Source organism: Schistocerca serialis, chromosome 4 (genome assembly GCF_023864345.2).
Source record: "Schistocerca serialis cubense isolate TAMUIC-IGC-003099 chromosome 4, iqSchSeri2.2, whole genome shotgun sequence".
Lineage (NCBI taxonomy): Eukaryota > Metazoa > Arthropoda > Insecta > Orthoptera > Acrididae > Schistocerca > Schistocerca serialis.
This window is the reverse complement of record NC_064641.1, coordinates 814,574,408-814,589,766: the sequence shown is the minus strand read 5'-3', so window position 1 is coordinate 814,589,766 and position 15,359 is coordinate 814,574,408. Positions and strand designations below refer to the sequence as shown.

The window sequence follows — 15,359 nt, the reverse complement described above, 5'->3', positions numbered from 1 at the left end:
GCGCTACGACCGTAACTTGAAACTTCCTGGCAGATTAAAACTGTGTGCCGGACCGAGACTCGAACTCGGGAACTTTGCCTTTCGCGGGCAAGTGCTCTACCATCTGAGCTAGCCAAGCACGACTCACGCCCCGTCCTCACAGCTTTACTTCCACCAGTTCCTCGCCTCCTACCTTCCTAACTTTACAGAGTTTGAGTCTCAGTCCGGCACACAGTTTTAATCTGCCAGGAAGTTTCATATCAGCGCACACTCCGCTGCAGAATGAAAATCTCATTCTACGACCGCAACTTCTTTGGGTGAAAACTGAATCGGTTGGTTGTGGTTATTTTCCTCTTGCATATGTTTCAACGTTCTTTGTGTGTTATTTTATGAATACAGTGCTGTATGCAGTCTCCCAATCTTGGCTCCATATTTGATGTGTTCCGTAAGATTACAAACTCACATTTTCCCAATCCTAAATAAGGCACCAGTTTAGTTATGAATCAAGTTAAATATGCTGAAATTTTAACGGTACAATGATCAATGTTAAAATAAATGTCTAAATATGAACTGATTTATTTATTTCTTTTTTAATTTTATATATATATATATATATATATATATATATATATATATATATATATATATATATATATATATATATCACCGGTTGTCGTAAGATGACTATTAAAAGATTATGATTAATGTTAGTCTGGTTGGGATTTTGGTAAACTAGACTGGATTCCTGGTGAAACAGTTGGTCAGTAATGCAAGGATAACTTCCCCAGATGCCTCACAGCTTTCAACACGCTTTTATTGTCTTGAATATGAGCACCACTTTCAGAACAAATTAATGCATTAACTTTACACATGGCGACCCTGTTCTGTGATTCCGCTAGACTCTGGAATCTCTGAAACGTTAGATTGCGAGCGTTGTATAATCTTAATCTTTTTTCCCTGCAGCGCTCAAACAACTTCTGCGTTGTTTCTGAGCAGGATTTCAAAAGGTTCACGGCTTAGTTGAGCGGCGTTGTGTTGTTTGTCTAGTTGTTTTGTTTTCAGTATTTGTGTATTTTATATGTGTGTGTGTGTGTGTGTGTGTTTTTCCCCACTTGTAAATTGGACTGCTTCGATCAAAGATAAAAATTTGTTTTGCGTGTGAAAAAGTGCGTACTAGGATGGTTACCTTTGGTGTAACTGTCGTAATTTTTGTGGGAAACATTTATTGTGATTAGTGTGTTCCGTACCGGATGGAAATTGAACGAATGCAGACACGTAACCAAGCAGAAAGTAGGCGGTCCAACAGCTTAAGCAACATGGACCAAGGGGATAATTTGATTTCGAATATTAACGCATCGGACGGTTCCGAAAATGCAATGGGGAATACTTCAGAGGAAACGCAAAACAGGACGAACGGGCTCACATCAGAGCCAGAAATTAATTTGCCTCCAACTAACCAAATTGATTTGGCAGAACTCATGAAAGCTTTATTGCAACAAAATAAAGAAAACACAGAAAAATCTGAAAAATCGATCAGTGTGCTAGGCGAACAAATGACGCAGAAATCTGAAAAATCAATCCGCGAGCTAGGCGAACAAATAGACGAAAAACTAATCCAGCAGACAATTAAAGTCGACAAGTCGATGCAGAGAGACCCTCTCAAGCGACGCCTACTAGACGCCCATGTAGCCGTGTTGTGTACGAAGCCTTAGGCAGGGCAAAGCGAAGTTCCATCAACTATCTAGCGGCTCACTTCGTACACGCCGCAACGCGATGGGAACCACGATACCACGATATGCACCCAATGAGAGGGCTAGTCAAGAAATACACGCATTTTGTTTCAGTTTCACAGTTTCAAAAACTGACGCACTGAATCATCAATGACATGACTTAACCCCCACATTGTTCTTGAGCGATGGTTGTGTTGGTTCAGTGAATATCTGCATTCGTAGTAATTGTGCACATTTTATTATGAGTCCCCTTTGTTTGTTCTAGAAGGAACTATGGGTGAAGGGCAGTGAGGAGACAATAACAAAAGTTCTAGGGGACTGATGACCATAGATATTAAGTCCCATTGTGCTCAGAGCCATTTAATCAGACAATAACAAATTTAAACAGTGTAAATGACAGTTATTCAATTTTATTACACAACATGAAACTGTGTTAGCCAAGAGTTACTGATTCCATTGTGCTAAATGAAATTAAATTTTCCATCGGACTCAAAATCGATAAACCTGCAGTCATACGCTAGCAATGTATATTTACTCAAGCAGGGAGAAAGCACTATAAAGAAAATTAATTAAAAATCACTCTCTGACGTTAAAAATTGCTCCCACAAGTATATAGTAGAAGAATGTGTCCTAAAATGGACTCCTTCACGCGCCCCTCCCGCCCCCTTAAAGTGGTCCACTGGTTGCTGGCACTACATTCCCCTTAAACAAGCGACCAAGTGCAAATAGCAGTTTAGGCTTCTGTCAGTCAGTAGCGGCTTATATAAGTCGCCCGCTTCACTATTTCCTTATCGCTTTGCCATTTCATATTCTGACAATGGAAAAAGCTTTTACACTGTGGTACAGTTTTCGATGTTTTTTCTCTATATTGGCAAGTAAGTTATTCGTTGTAAATGTATTCATCAATAGTAAGTTTGAAGGATAATATTTGTGATGAATGCTTTTCATTTAGGTTACTGAATAAAATTTACTGGGTAATAGAGTGCAGGCTGTAGTAGTTATCCATGTTTAAGGTCTATCGCTTCATGTATACACTCTTATTCTCTAGGATTTCTCTCGCAGATTCAAAGACAATAATGGTAAAGGTTGATCAAAGAAAGTTGACTTCTTCTAAAATGACTAAAGTTGCTTATGCTGTTCAGAAAAGAATGTCTTGGAAGAAGACAATAAACAGTTTAATGTTGAAAATACAACAAATGGTTCAAATGATTCTGAGCACTATGGTACGTAATATCCGTGGTCATCAGTCCCCTAGAACTTAGAACTACTTAAACCTAACTAACCTAAGCATATCACACACATCCATGCCCGAGACAGGATTCGAACCTGCGACCGTAGCAGTCGAGCGGTTCCAGACTAGAGCGCCTATAGCCGCTTGGCCAGCGCGGTCGGCAAAATACAACACTTACAACTTGAATAACTAAAGTAATGTACACCAGAGAAAGCAGCAAAAAGAAAAAGTTGCATACCCATTATTCTGGGTAAAGATGTTGGAGAAGAGCTAGTTTATTGTTTTTTACTGTTGTCGTGATATGGAAGTTTCTATGTTTGGGCTTACTAGAACTTACTTGAGAGGACTGTCTATAGAATAGGTAGAGTCAAATAACACTGGACACGCTTTAAAAGATAAAATTGCTGGGAATAGTGGCGTATTCTTTTTTCTTAAAATGCGGAAAACTTAACTGTCAGCAAGAAGGCCCAGGAAGATTTAATAGAGGGACTGGTGGATTCAGCACAGAAAAAAACGAAAATTCCTACAACCTTCCGCAAGACATCGTAACTAGATTAAGTGTTCTTCGATGTAATGGCTTTCCCTAGTTTCCTTTAGTGTTATTTTTATTATTCTTTCGATCCATCTGACTTTGGCAACTATTTTTCAACACCTGCTAAGGGTAAGGTTTTTAAAAATATTTTTTAGTATTAATTTTAATACTGTTCCCTACACTAAAATATAAATGGGGTATTATAATGTAAATACTGCAAGCTTTTAAAATTTGATATTTTACTATTTTCTATTGCTTCAAAATCAAGAACAAAATAGGTTCCTATTTTGGTTACTTTCCTCTACCAATGTTGTCGACTAATTTGCTTTTATGCACCCACAAGTGCACACAAAAACTCGAAATACACGGACTTCCCCAACTTCATGTAACTTATATAATACTGTAAACTAAGGACCCCTAAACACGTTTACAGCAGGTATCAAAATCCAATGTAGAACCTGCTGTGGTTCTCTATCAATCAGATCAACGAAAACTTACGAGTTACTCGAGCACACGCCGTATAATGATGGTTGGCATTCCTGTCCGCTTCACAGTTTTCATCATTTACTCAATAAGAAACAGAAGCAAATCGTAAATGCACTGAATAGGACCTTGTAAAATACTATTTCACAGATTAACAGATAAATTGTAGGAATGAAGCGAACGCTAGATCAGTAGTTATTACTTCCTGCCGGATTAAAACTGTGTGCCGGACCGAAACTCGAACTCGGGACCTTTGCCTTTCGCGGGCAAGTGCTCTACCAACTGAACTACCCAAGCATGACCCACGCCCCGTCCTCATAGCTTTACTTCTGCCAGTACCTCGTCTCCTATCTTCCTTAGTTGGTGAAAGTACAGTAGTCGGACAAGGGAACTGTCCAATACGACATGCCGTAACCTGCCGTTACATTTTTATACTGGAAGAATACACCAAAAGGAACATACTGTCAATATTTTAGCGGCTAAGAAAGACGAAAATATTTTTAAAAATGCTGAAAATTTCCATACCGTAGCTCTCCAGACGTCTGGAGAAATGACTCTCCTGCCACAAATGTAGCAGACAGGCACACATTCTTGTTCGATGGCACATCGGTAAACAGAGAAAATGGCAGGACTAATCGTAATTTGTAAAGCGAATTTCAGCTTCCGTTGATAGTTTCTGTGACACAACTGTTCAAATTTATTGTTTTTGGAATTTACAACTCAGTTTGCATCCAAAATAAGTATCAGATGTCTTTGCAGTATCGTTAAGTGTTAACAATTGAGATGAAGCTGAATTAATTTTCTTCATACATGTTTGCTAGTACCATCTGAATATGTCTTTGGTTACAGAGTTCGACAGTAATGCGGAACACAATTAATCAAGAACTTGGTAAGTAGTCGAAATCACCCTGTTGTCCCGTTATTTGTTAGGTGATTTATAGGACAGCCATTCGAATGGCGTCGGCATTTCAGTAAAAACCCGTGGAACATTCGACGAAACAAAATATAACTCAGACGGTTACATGAACTGTGGCTCGAACAATGATTGTAACAGTTTTCAGCGATATAGAGAAAACAGTAAATTTTTAGGTTAAATGGCAGAGAGAGAATACGCTTAAACAAAGCAGTGTGCAGAGGTATTTTCGTTTCAGAAATCTCTAAATGAATTATATAAATGGAAGAATGATGTACACGAAGTATGAAATATGCAGCAAAATGGAACTCCTTAAAAACTACTCAACAGACCAGATCGCATAAAATTAGTTTTTATTTAAGTCAACCGGTTTCAACAGTAGCGCCTGCATCATACAAACACGTTACATAATAGTACCGAGTTTGTCTGATGTAACAAGCAACTGTGTACAATGTGTATATGAACATATCATGTTGTACAATATGATTTATGTTATTGAATATTTTAGTGATGACATAACTTTTATAATGTGCTATTTTTGTCTATTTGACATCTTGCGCGTGAGATGAGCGTAAAATTAGAATGCTTTTAAGACCTGAAGTCTGCTGAAGCGTGTTATCTTAAATAATAAAAAAAATTACTCTATCTTGGACGTTGAACGGTTTCATCAATTACACAGGTCACCCTTCAGTTCTTGCAAAATTCAGTCAAAATGGAACTAGCAAAACTGTGGGAAAAATACTATTTGAAAGGTTTATAACTGCTCTTGGCAATCACTGCACCATTGCAAAGAGAGGTCTATGAGACAGGCAGCTCTGAATTGCCAAAAACATGAACACTGCTGCTATCCAGGCGTCTTCCACCTGCTTAAACACATTCAAGGAAAAGTGAGCCGCAAAATTACAAGATTTACATCAAGTATACGTGTGGAGCAGGCGGAATTAAGAGGCAAGGCTATTGAGAAATTCGAAGCTAATTTGAAGCCGGAACTTCTCGCTATCCCCTAAAACGTTGTGTATAAAGGTAAAGTCAGACTTTTTGCAAGAACTGCGTGGAAACTGTACTGTTTGATATCTAATTCCATTGGGAACCGCATGCACCAACACCACGACCGTATAACTGTCAGTATATTTTGGACAGATGGCAGCATCGGTCGTAAATATTTAAATCCTTTATTTTACAGATCGTTCTAAAAATACATAAAAACCGTCAGACATGAGGATATATGCACAAATGAGACTCTAGCTATAACCATCATAAAAAATACAGAAAGAGAAAAATATATACAAATATATAGATTTTCATACAAACCAAATTATTAGAACCTTATAGGCCCATATCATAATAGCACATTTTCTATTAGACGTAACTCGTGCAGTGATGACCACTTGCAATAGGTATCTTCACTTCTACTACATGTAACAATTTTTAAATTTACAGGTGAGCCTATCTTGTACTTCAGCAGTTGGTGATCCAGCGTACAGTTAGTTCGTACTTTACGCAGCCAACCAGCTAAGCTCAGTATAGCAGAAACAAACACCATAGTGCGCTATACATTCCAATGCATACAAAATGCAGATATCACATACAACAAATACCATTAATGGAAAACCAATGGATACACAGAAATAACATTTAAGATCACATGAAGACTTCTTACTGTCAGAAGTCATAGCAAACTTTAAAAATCGCAGTAGAGGCATAGTTAAAAATACAATAAATTATGCCGTCTGACGTCAAGTTCTTTTTTTTTTTTTTTTGTCATCAGTCTATTGACTGGTTTGATGCGGCCCGCCACGAATTCCTTTCCTGTGCTAACCTCTTCATCTCAGAGTAGCACTTGCAACCTACGTCCTCAATTATTTGCTTAACGTATTCCAATCTCTGTGTTCTCTACAGTTTTTGCCCTCTACAGCTCCCTCTAGTACCATGGAAGTCATTCCCTCATGTCTTAGCAGATGTCCTATAATCCTGTCCCTTCTCCTTATCAGTGTTTTCCACATATTCCTTTCCTCTCCGATTCTGCGTAGAACCTCCTCATTCCTTACCTTATCAGTCCACCTAATTTTCAACATTCGTCTATAGCACCACATCTCAAGTGCTTCGATTCTCTTCTGTTCCGGTTTTCCCACAGTCCATGTTTCACTACCATACAATGCTGTACTCCAGACGTACATCCTCAGAAATTTCTTCCTCAAATTAAGGCCGGTATTTGATATTAGTAGAACTTCTCTTGGCCAGAAATGCCTTTTTTGCCATAGCGAGTCTGCTTTTGATGTCCTCCTTGCTCTGTCCGTCATTGGTTATTTTACTGCCTAGGTAACAGAATTCCTTAACTTCAATGACCTCGTGACCATCAATCCTGATGTTAAGTTTCTCGCTGTTCTCATTTCTACTACTTCTCATTACCTTCGTCTTCCTCCGATTTACTCTCAAACCATACTGTGTACTCATTAGACTGTTCATTCCGTTCAGCAGATCATTTAATTCTTCTTCACTTTCACTCAGGAAAGCAATGTCATCAGCGAATCGTATCATTGATATCCTTTCACCTTGTATTGTAATTCCACTCCTGAACCTTTCTTTTATTTCCATCATTCCTTCCTCGATGTACAGATTGAAGAGTAGGGGCGAAAGGCTACAGCCTTGTCTTACTCCCTTCCTAATACGAGTACTTCGCCCTTGATCGTCCACTCTTATTATTCCCTCTTGGTTGTTGTATATATTGTATATGACCCGTCTCTCCCTATAGCTTACCCCTACTTTTTTCAGAATCTCGAACAGCTTGCACCATTTTATATTGTCGAACGCTTTTTCCAGGTCGACAAATCCTATGAAGGTGTCTTGATTTTTCTTTATCCTTGCTTCCATTATTAGCCGTAACGTCAGAATTGCCTCTCTCGTCCCTTTACTTTTCCTAAAGCCAAACTGGTCGTCACCTAGCGCATTCTCAATTTTCTTTTCCATTCTTCTCTATATTATTCTTGTAAGCAGCTTCGATGCATGAGCTGTTAAGCTGATTGTGCGATAATTCTCGCATTTGTCAGCTCTTGCCGTCTTCGGAATTGTGTGGATGATGCTTTTCCGAAAGTCAGATGGTATATCGCCAGACTCCTATATTCTACACATCAACGTCAATAGTCGTTTTGTTACCACTTCCCCAATGATTTTAGAAATTCTGATGGAATGTTATCCATCCCTTCTGCCTTATCTGACCATAAGTCCTCCAAAGCTTTTTTAAATTCCGATTCTAATACTGGATCCCCTATCTCTTGCAAATCGACTCCTGTTTCTTCTTCTATCACATCAGACAAATCTTCACCCTCATAGAGGCATTCAATGTATTCTTTCCACCTATCTGCTCTCTCCTCTGCATTTAACAGTGGAATTCCCGTTGCACTCTTAATGTTACCACCGTTGCTTTTAATGTCACCAAAGGTTGTTTTGACTTTCCTGTATGCTGAGTCTGTCCTTCCGACAGTTATATCTTTTTCGATGTCTTCACATTTTTCCTGCAGCCATTTCGTCTTAGATTCCCTGCACTTCCTATTTATTTCATTCCTCAGCGACTTGTATTTCTGTATTCCTGATTTTCCCGGAACAAGTTTGTACTTCCTCCTTTCATCAATTAACTGAAGTATTTCTTCTGTTACCCATGGTTTCTTCGCAGCTACTGCCTACTGCGCTATTCCTTATTGCTGTATCTATAGCGTTAGAGAACTTCAAACGTATCTCATCATTCCTTAGTACTTCCGTATGCCACTTCTTTGCGTATTGATTCATCCTGACTAATGTCTTGAACTTCAGCCTACTCTTCATCACTACTATATTGTGATCTGAGTCTATATCTGCTCCTGGGTACGCCTTACAATCCAGTATCTGATTTCGGAATCTCTGTCTAAGCATGATGTAATCTTCCCGTATCTCCCGGCTTTCTTTAAGTATACCTCGTCGTCTTGTGATTCTTGAACAGGGTATTCGCTATTACTAGCTGAAACTTGTTACAGAACGCAATTAGCCTTTCTCCTCTTTCATTCCTTGTCCCAAGCCCATATTCTCCTGTAACCTTATCTTCTACTTCTTCCCCTACAACTGCATTCCAGTCGCCCATGACTATTAGATTTTCGTCCCCCTTTACATACTGCATTACCCTTTCAATATCCTCATACACTTTCTCTATCTGTTCATCTTCAGCTTGCGACGTCGGCATGTATACCTGAACTATCGTTGTCAGGGTTGGTCTGCTTTCGATTCTGATTAGAACAACCCGGTCACTGAACTGTTCACAGTAACACACCGTCTGCACTACCTTCCTATTCATAACGAATCCTACACCTGTTATACCATTTTCTGCTGCTGCTGACATTACCCGCTACTCATCTGACCAGAAATCCTTGTCTTCCTTCCACTTCACTTCACTAACACCTACTATATCTAGATTGAGAGTTTGCATTTCCCTTTTCAGATTTTCTAGATTCCCTACCACGTTCAAGCTTCTGACATTCCACGCCCCGACTCGTAGAACGTTATCCTTTCGTTGATTATTCAATCTTTTTCTCATGGTAACCTCCCCCTTGGCAGTCCCCTCCCAGAGATCCGAATTTGGGACTATTCCAGAATCTTTTTCCAATGGAGAGATCATCATGACACTTCTTCAATTACAGTACTGTGGATACACGTTACGTGTCTTTAATGCAGTGGTTTCCATTGCTTTCTGCATGCTAATGTCGTTGATCATTGCTAATTCTTCCGCCTCTAGGGGCAATTTCCCACTCCTAGGACAAGAGAGTGCCCTGAACCTCTATCCGCTCCTCCGCCCTCTTTGACAAGGCCGTTGGCAGAATGAGGCTGACTTCTTATGCCGGAAGTCTTCGGCCGCCAATGCTGATTATTTATCAAAATTTAGGCAGTGGCGGGGATCGAACCCGGGACCGAAGACGTTTTGATTATGAATCAAAGACGCTACCCCTAGACCATGGGTACGTCAAGTACAAGATTACAATACAGAATCTTTTATAGGAACGTGTCTAACGTAAAATCACATAGTGATTTCTTCAAAACAAATCAAGAAAAGATAACATCAGGAACATCCTTTCCACATTTCCAGAAACATCGATTAAATTTAAAAGCATCAAACCTTTAGAAATGGACATTATGACCTCTTTTATCGTATTCGAAGACTTGCCTAACCTAATGATTGATGTTATCAGCGTATATCCATAAAAGTCATTTACAGAAAGTAATAAAAAGACATTAACAAAAACACAATAATCCCCCATAAGACGTACTGGACCTGTAGTACTACAATTTTTCACGTGAAAAAATGACAGTAAATTTCAGTAAAGCCAATGAGGGTGACTGTGATAGCTCCAATGAATGAACAGGCATATTCCAAATATCCATATCAAATACGGCACAAAAATAAAAGCAATATGCACAATTTGCTGTTTGAAACTTGTTAAATACCTCACAGCAAAATGCTGAAGAAGACGCTTGCCTAAATGCGCAGCAAGTTTATGCTCGTATCGTGATCAGCGAGTTGCACAGTATAAGAGCGTCATACCGGCTGATCTTGCCTATCGTTGCTCGCCCCATGGACGGCGTTCCTACTGTGGTGTCACCGCCAGACACCACACTTGCTAGGTGGTAGCCTTTAAATCGTACCGTGTGGTAGTCAAATTATTTCCCCGACGCGACGTAGCAACTCTGTCCTACGACAAAATTTTGTCTGCATTGGATGCATATTTCAAAGAATCAGTCAATGTAGTTGCAAAAAGGTAAACCTTCTTTCGTACAAAACATACGGCTGGTCAAACTAATCAGGAGTAGGTTTCAACCTTGCAAGGCCTTACTAGGGATTGTGCTTTTGAGTGTCAATGTGGACTTCCTTATTCAGATACTATGGTATGTGATGCAATTGCACAGAACGTTTCTGATGTTCGTATAAGGGAACAGATTTTGAAACTAGTTAATCCTTCCCTTCAACAAGTGATGGACATATTGGATCGGCAGGACACACTTGACTTTGCTCAGGAATCATTTGTGTGACACATTAGCAGTGTGTCACATTAACCGGCCTGTCCGGCGAGCAGCACGGAACAGTAAACAGTCCTCGCGCCCGGCTGCGCCAGTGCCACCAGGCTCTCAGCCACATGTGCGGTGCAGGCAAGCAAATGCAGTGGTAAAATCATGCCCGCGGTGTGCTACTAGACATTCGCGTGAGAATTGTCCGTCATGCCAGGCTATTTGCTTTTTCTGTAATAAAAAAGGACATGTTCAGAATGTTTGCCAGAAAAATCTCAGATCGGACACTCACAACCATTTGAGGCCCTTTGCTTCGCGCCGAATTCGAACCAAGGATACTCCGGCTCGTGAAACTTCGCCCATGGAAATTCATGTAGTTCATTCCACTCTGCCAAGTGCCACTCTCCCTAACAGTGACTGTGTTCGTCCGACAAATAGTGTGCGCCGACATCGCCGGAAACCCCGTCAAGTCGCAAGTGATTCTGTACCAGTCTCAGTTCACGTTGCACGAGACAGTCACTCTTGTCATCAACAGGACAATAAACTTTTTGTCGACTTGGACATTAATGGCAAAGTGATACCATTCCAGCTCGATACCGGAGCTGCCATTTCACTGATCAATGAAGACACGTACAAACAGCTGGGCACACCTCTGTTGCATGCCGCAAATGTTAAGCTAACTACATATTCAGGTCACGGGCTCCCTGTGTTAGGACAGTGCAGCCTTCTTGCAACATACAAGGGACAAACAAAAGTTGTGTCATTGTACGTTCTTCGTTCTTCTTCTGCAGTGAACTTGTTTGGTTTCGATTTATTTCTGTTGTTTAACTTGTCTATAGAAAATCAGGTCCTATCAGTGAACCAGACTGTGCCTTCAGACAGTGTCTCTGGTCTATGTGAAGAATTTGCAGACATTTTTGCACCGGGCCTTGATTGCGCTCAGAACTATAAAGCACATTTGGAACTGAAAGTAAACGCACAACCGAAATTTTTCAGAGCGCGCAATGTTCCCCACGCATTGCGTGATGAGGTCGCAAGAACATTAAACTATTTGGAATCACAAGGTGTGATTGAACGTGTGCAGGCTTCTCTCTGGGCATCACCATTAGTAATTTTGCCAAAACCTTCTGGAAAATTGAGACTTTGTGTGGACTTCAAGGAAACAGTCAATCCACAACTAGTGATTGCAACTTTTCCTTTACCGCGCCCGGAAGATTTTTTGACAAACTGTGCCCGGGTAAATGTTTTTCGATGTTGGGCCTAGCAGATGCGTACTTGCAAATACCGGTGGACGAAGAATCCCAGCGCGTTTTAGTGGTTAAAACGCATCTTGGTTTGTATCGCTTCAAACGACTGCCATTCGGGTATGCATCCGCCACTGCATTGTTTCAGCAATATCTGCAAACTGTTTGTGGGTCGGTCCCTACTGCAGCAAACTGTCTGGACGATATTGTGATCTCCGGAAAGACGGAAGAAGAACATTTAGCCAATCTCAGAACATTATTTCAGGTCTTGCGACAAAATGGTCTTCGCTTGCGGAAGGACAAATGTGTGTTTTTTGCTCGTGACTTACCCTACCTGGGACATGTACCCAAGTCATACATCCTAGTCCCGAGCACCTCCGTGCCATACAAGACTTGCCTTCGCCGCAGAATTTGAAGCAGCTACAGAGTGTGCTGGGAAAAATCAATTGTTATCATCGCTATGTGCGCCACGCCTCTTCCCTTTCAGCTCCGCTTCATCGCTTACGCCGTAAAGGTGTTCCGTTCGTGTGGACGACGGAATGCGAACGCGCCTTTCGCCAGTTGAAATCGGCGTTGCTTTCCCATACTTGCCTTACGCCATTAGATCCCCAGAAACCCCTTTTGTTGATGGTGGATGCATCGGATTTCGGGATCGGTGCTGTGCTTGCGCACAAAGATGGATCGCACGATCGCCCTATTGCCTTTGCGTCCCAATTGCTCTCGTCTGCACAAAAAAATTATTCACAGATCGAGAAAGAAGCATTGGCTCTCGTATTTGGTGTTACTAAGTTTCATGATTTCTTGTATGGTCGTCACTGTACGATCATCACAGACCACAAACGTTTGACATCGCTTTTTCATCCGAACAAGCCTGTACCTCCAGGTACGGCGCGGAAATTCATTCGCTGGTCTATTTTCCTCTCACAGTACAGCTATGATATCTTGTATCGGTCCACTGCTAAGCACGGAAACGCCGATGCGTTGTCCCTTCTGCCTGTTGCTGAGGACAGAGCATTTGATTCCTCCGAACTTGCTTGCATGTTCATTAATGCGGAAACCGATGACGTGGTCGAATCGTTTCCGAGTGATTTTCGTCGTGTAGCTATTGCCACAGCTGCCGACCCTGTCCTTGCTACTGTTCTGCGTTTTGTTGCCACGCAATGGCCCTTGTCAAAGTCACGGATCGAGGATCCGTTGGTTCGCCGATTTTTTGCTCACAAGGAGAGACTGTTTGTTCTACATGGTGTTTTGCTGTTGCGTTCTGATAATGGTCAGTCCAGGGTCGTGGTCCCTCGTTCGTTACAGTCCTCTGTCTTACGGCTTCTCCACCGAGGACATTGGGGTATAGTGAGAACGGAACAACTTGCTCGTCAGCACTGTACTTGGTTCGGAATCGATGCTACGATTACGAATATGTGCTCTTCTTGCATGGCGTGTGCTGAACAACAATCCGCACCACCGCGGAAATTCTTTGCATGGGCGAAAGCCACTTCCCCTTGGCAACGCTTACACATCGATTTAGCTGGTCCATTCTGGATTGCTCGATGGTTGGTTGTGGTAGATTCATTCAGTTATTTTCCAGATGTCTTCCACGACGTCATCTGCCACCATCGAAGCGTTGTCTGCTATCTTTTGCATTGAAGGTCTTCCGCAGACTATTGTTTCCCACAATGGCCCACAATTCATGTCCGCAGAATTTCAGTCATTCTGCAAGGCCAATGGTATTCAACATCTGACGTCCGCGCCGTTTTCGCCACAGTCAAATGGTGCCGCTGCACGATTGGTCAGGACTTTCAAGTCACAGATGTTGAAGTTGAAAGAGTCGCATTCTCGGGAGGATGCGTTATTGCTCTTTTTGTCCTCGTATCGCTCTCAGCCCCGAGATGGTCGCTCGCCGGCTGAGTTGCTCCACGGTCGTCCTCATCGAACCTTGATGTCTTTGCTGCATCCGCCGCATCAGGTTCCTGTGCAGCGGCAGACTCCTGCTTTTGCTCCAGGCGACGTTGTATTCTATCGCAACTTTCGCGGTTCACGGCGTTGGCTCGCAGGGCGCATTCTTCGCTGCCTCGGCCGCGCGATGTATTTGGTTTTGGGGGCCTCTGGTGAGGTGCACCAGCATCTCAACCAGCTGCGCGTCTGTTGTCGCATGGGATCTGCCGCTCGCCGTCTGCTGTCAGCGAGGGTGCCGTCCGGTCAGCGCCCTGGGGACCCATCTACTGGCTCGCCTCAACCCCAGGTGTTACCGACGCTGCCTTCCATTTTGCCCCATGGCGACGCGCCGCCGCCGCCGCCTGTTCTCCCACCGGCGACGCCCGCAGTGGACGCATCGCTGCAGCCGCCGGCCGCCTCCCTGGGTCACGCGCCGCCGATCGCTTCCCGTGACCAGTTGTCCTCCGACATGGAACTCTTGCCCGATCCGGACTGTCTGTCGTCTTCGCCCGTCGGTTGCCCCGGCCCGATGGAGGTCGACCCTTCGGCCCCTCCTGTCTCTCTGCGGGCGCATACACCGCATGTTGGCGTGCACCCTGGAGCAGGTTTTTAGGCGTTTCCTAGCTCCCCTCGGACCGAATGGCAGGGTGCGGGTGGCAATGCCTCGCCTGTTGTTAGGCTCCCCACCTCGTCGCATACGTCAACATGGGGTCCTCCCCACGGCGGGCGGAAGCCTTATGACACAACCGTACGCCGATTTGCGGGGGAGGAATGTGGTGTCACCGCCAGACACCACACTTCCTAGGTGGTAGCCTTTAAATCGGCAACGGTCCGTTAATATACGTCGGACCCGCGTGTCGCCACTATCAGTGATTGCAGGCAGACCGAGCGCCGCCACACCGCAGGTCTAGAGAGTTCCTAGCACTCGCCCCAGTTGTACAGCCGACTTTGCTAGCGATGGTTCACTGACAAAATACGTTCTCATTTGCCGAGACGATAGGTAGCATAGTCTTCAGCTACGTCATTTGCTACGACCTAGCAAGGCGCCATTATCAGTTGCTATTGATATTGTAAAGAATGTACAGACAAGAGCTACGTTCAACATTAATGGATTAAAGTTAAGTATTCTACCAGTTACCTCCTTTTTTTCTAAGTTCTACATACCCTCTCCTGTTCCAGACCTCACACCAGCTTGCGTGAGCTTAAACGCGTGCCTTTCGGCTTCCTCCAAACCCTGTGGGTTGGCTCCTGCCAATCCACAACATCTACCACGCGCTACGCCCCTCCCAAAGCT

At 42.8% G+C, this 15,359-nt stretch overlaps 1 protein-coding gene across 1 annotated transcript in view; it reads right to left on the bottom strand.

The window, feature by feature from the left end:
* The window catches only part of LOC126474970 (uncharacterized), a 1,274,000-nt gene that overhangs the window by 780,732 nt on the left and 477,909 nt on the right, over nt 1–15,359 (bottom strand). The gene's annotated exons all lie outside the window — the stretch shown is intronic.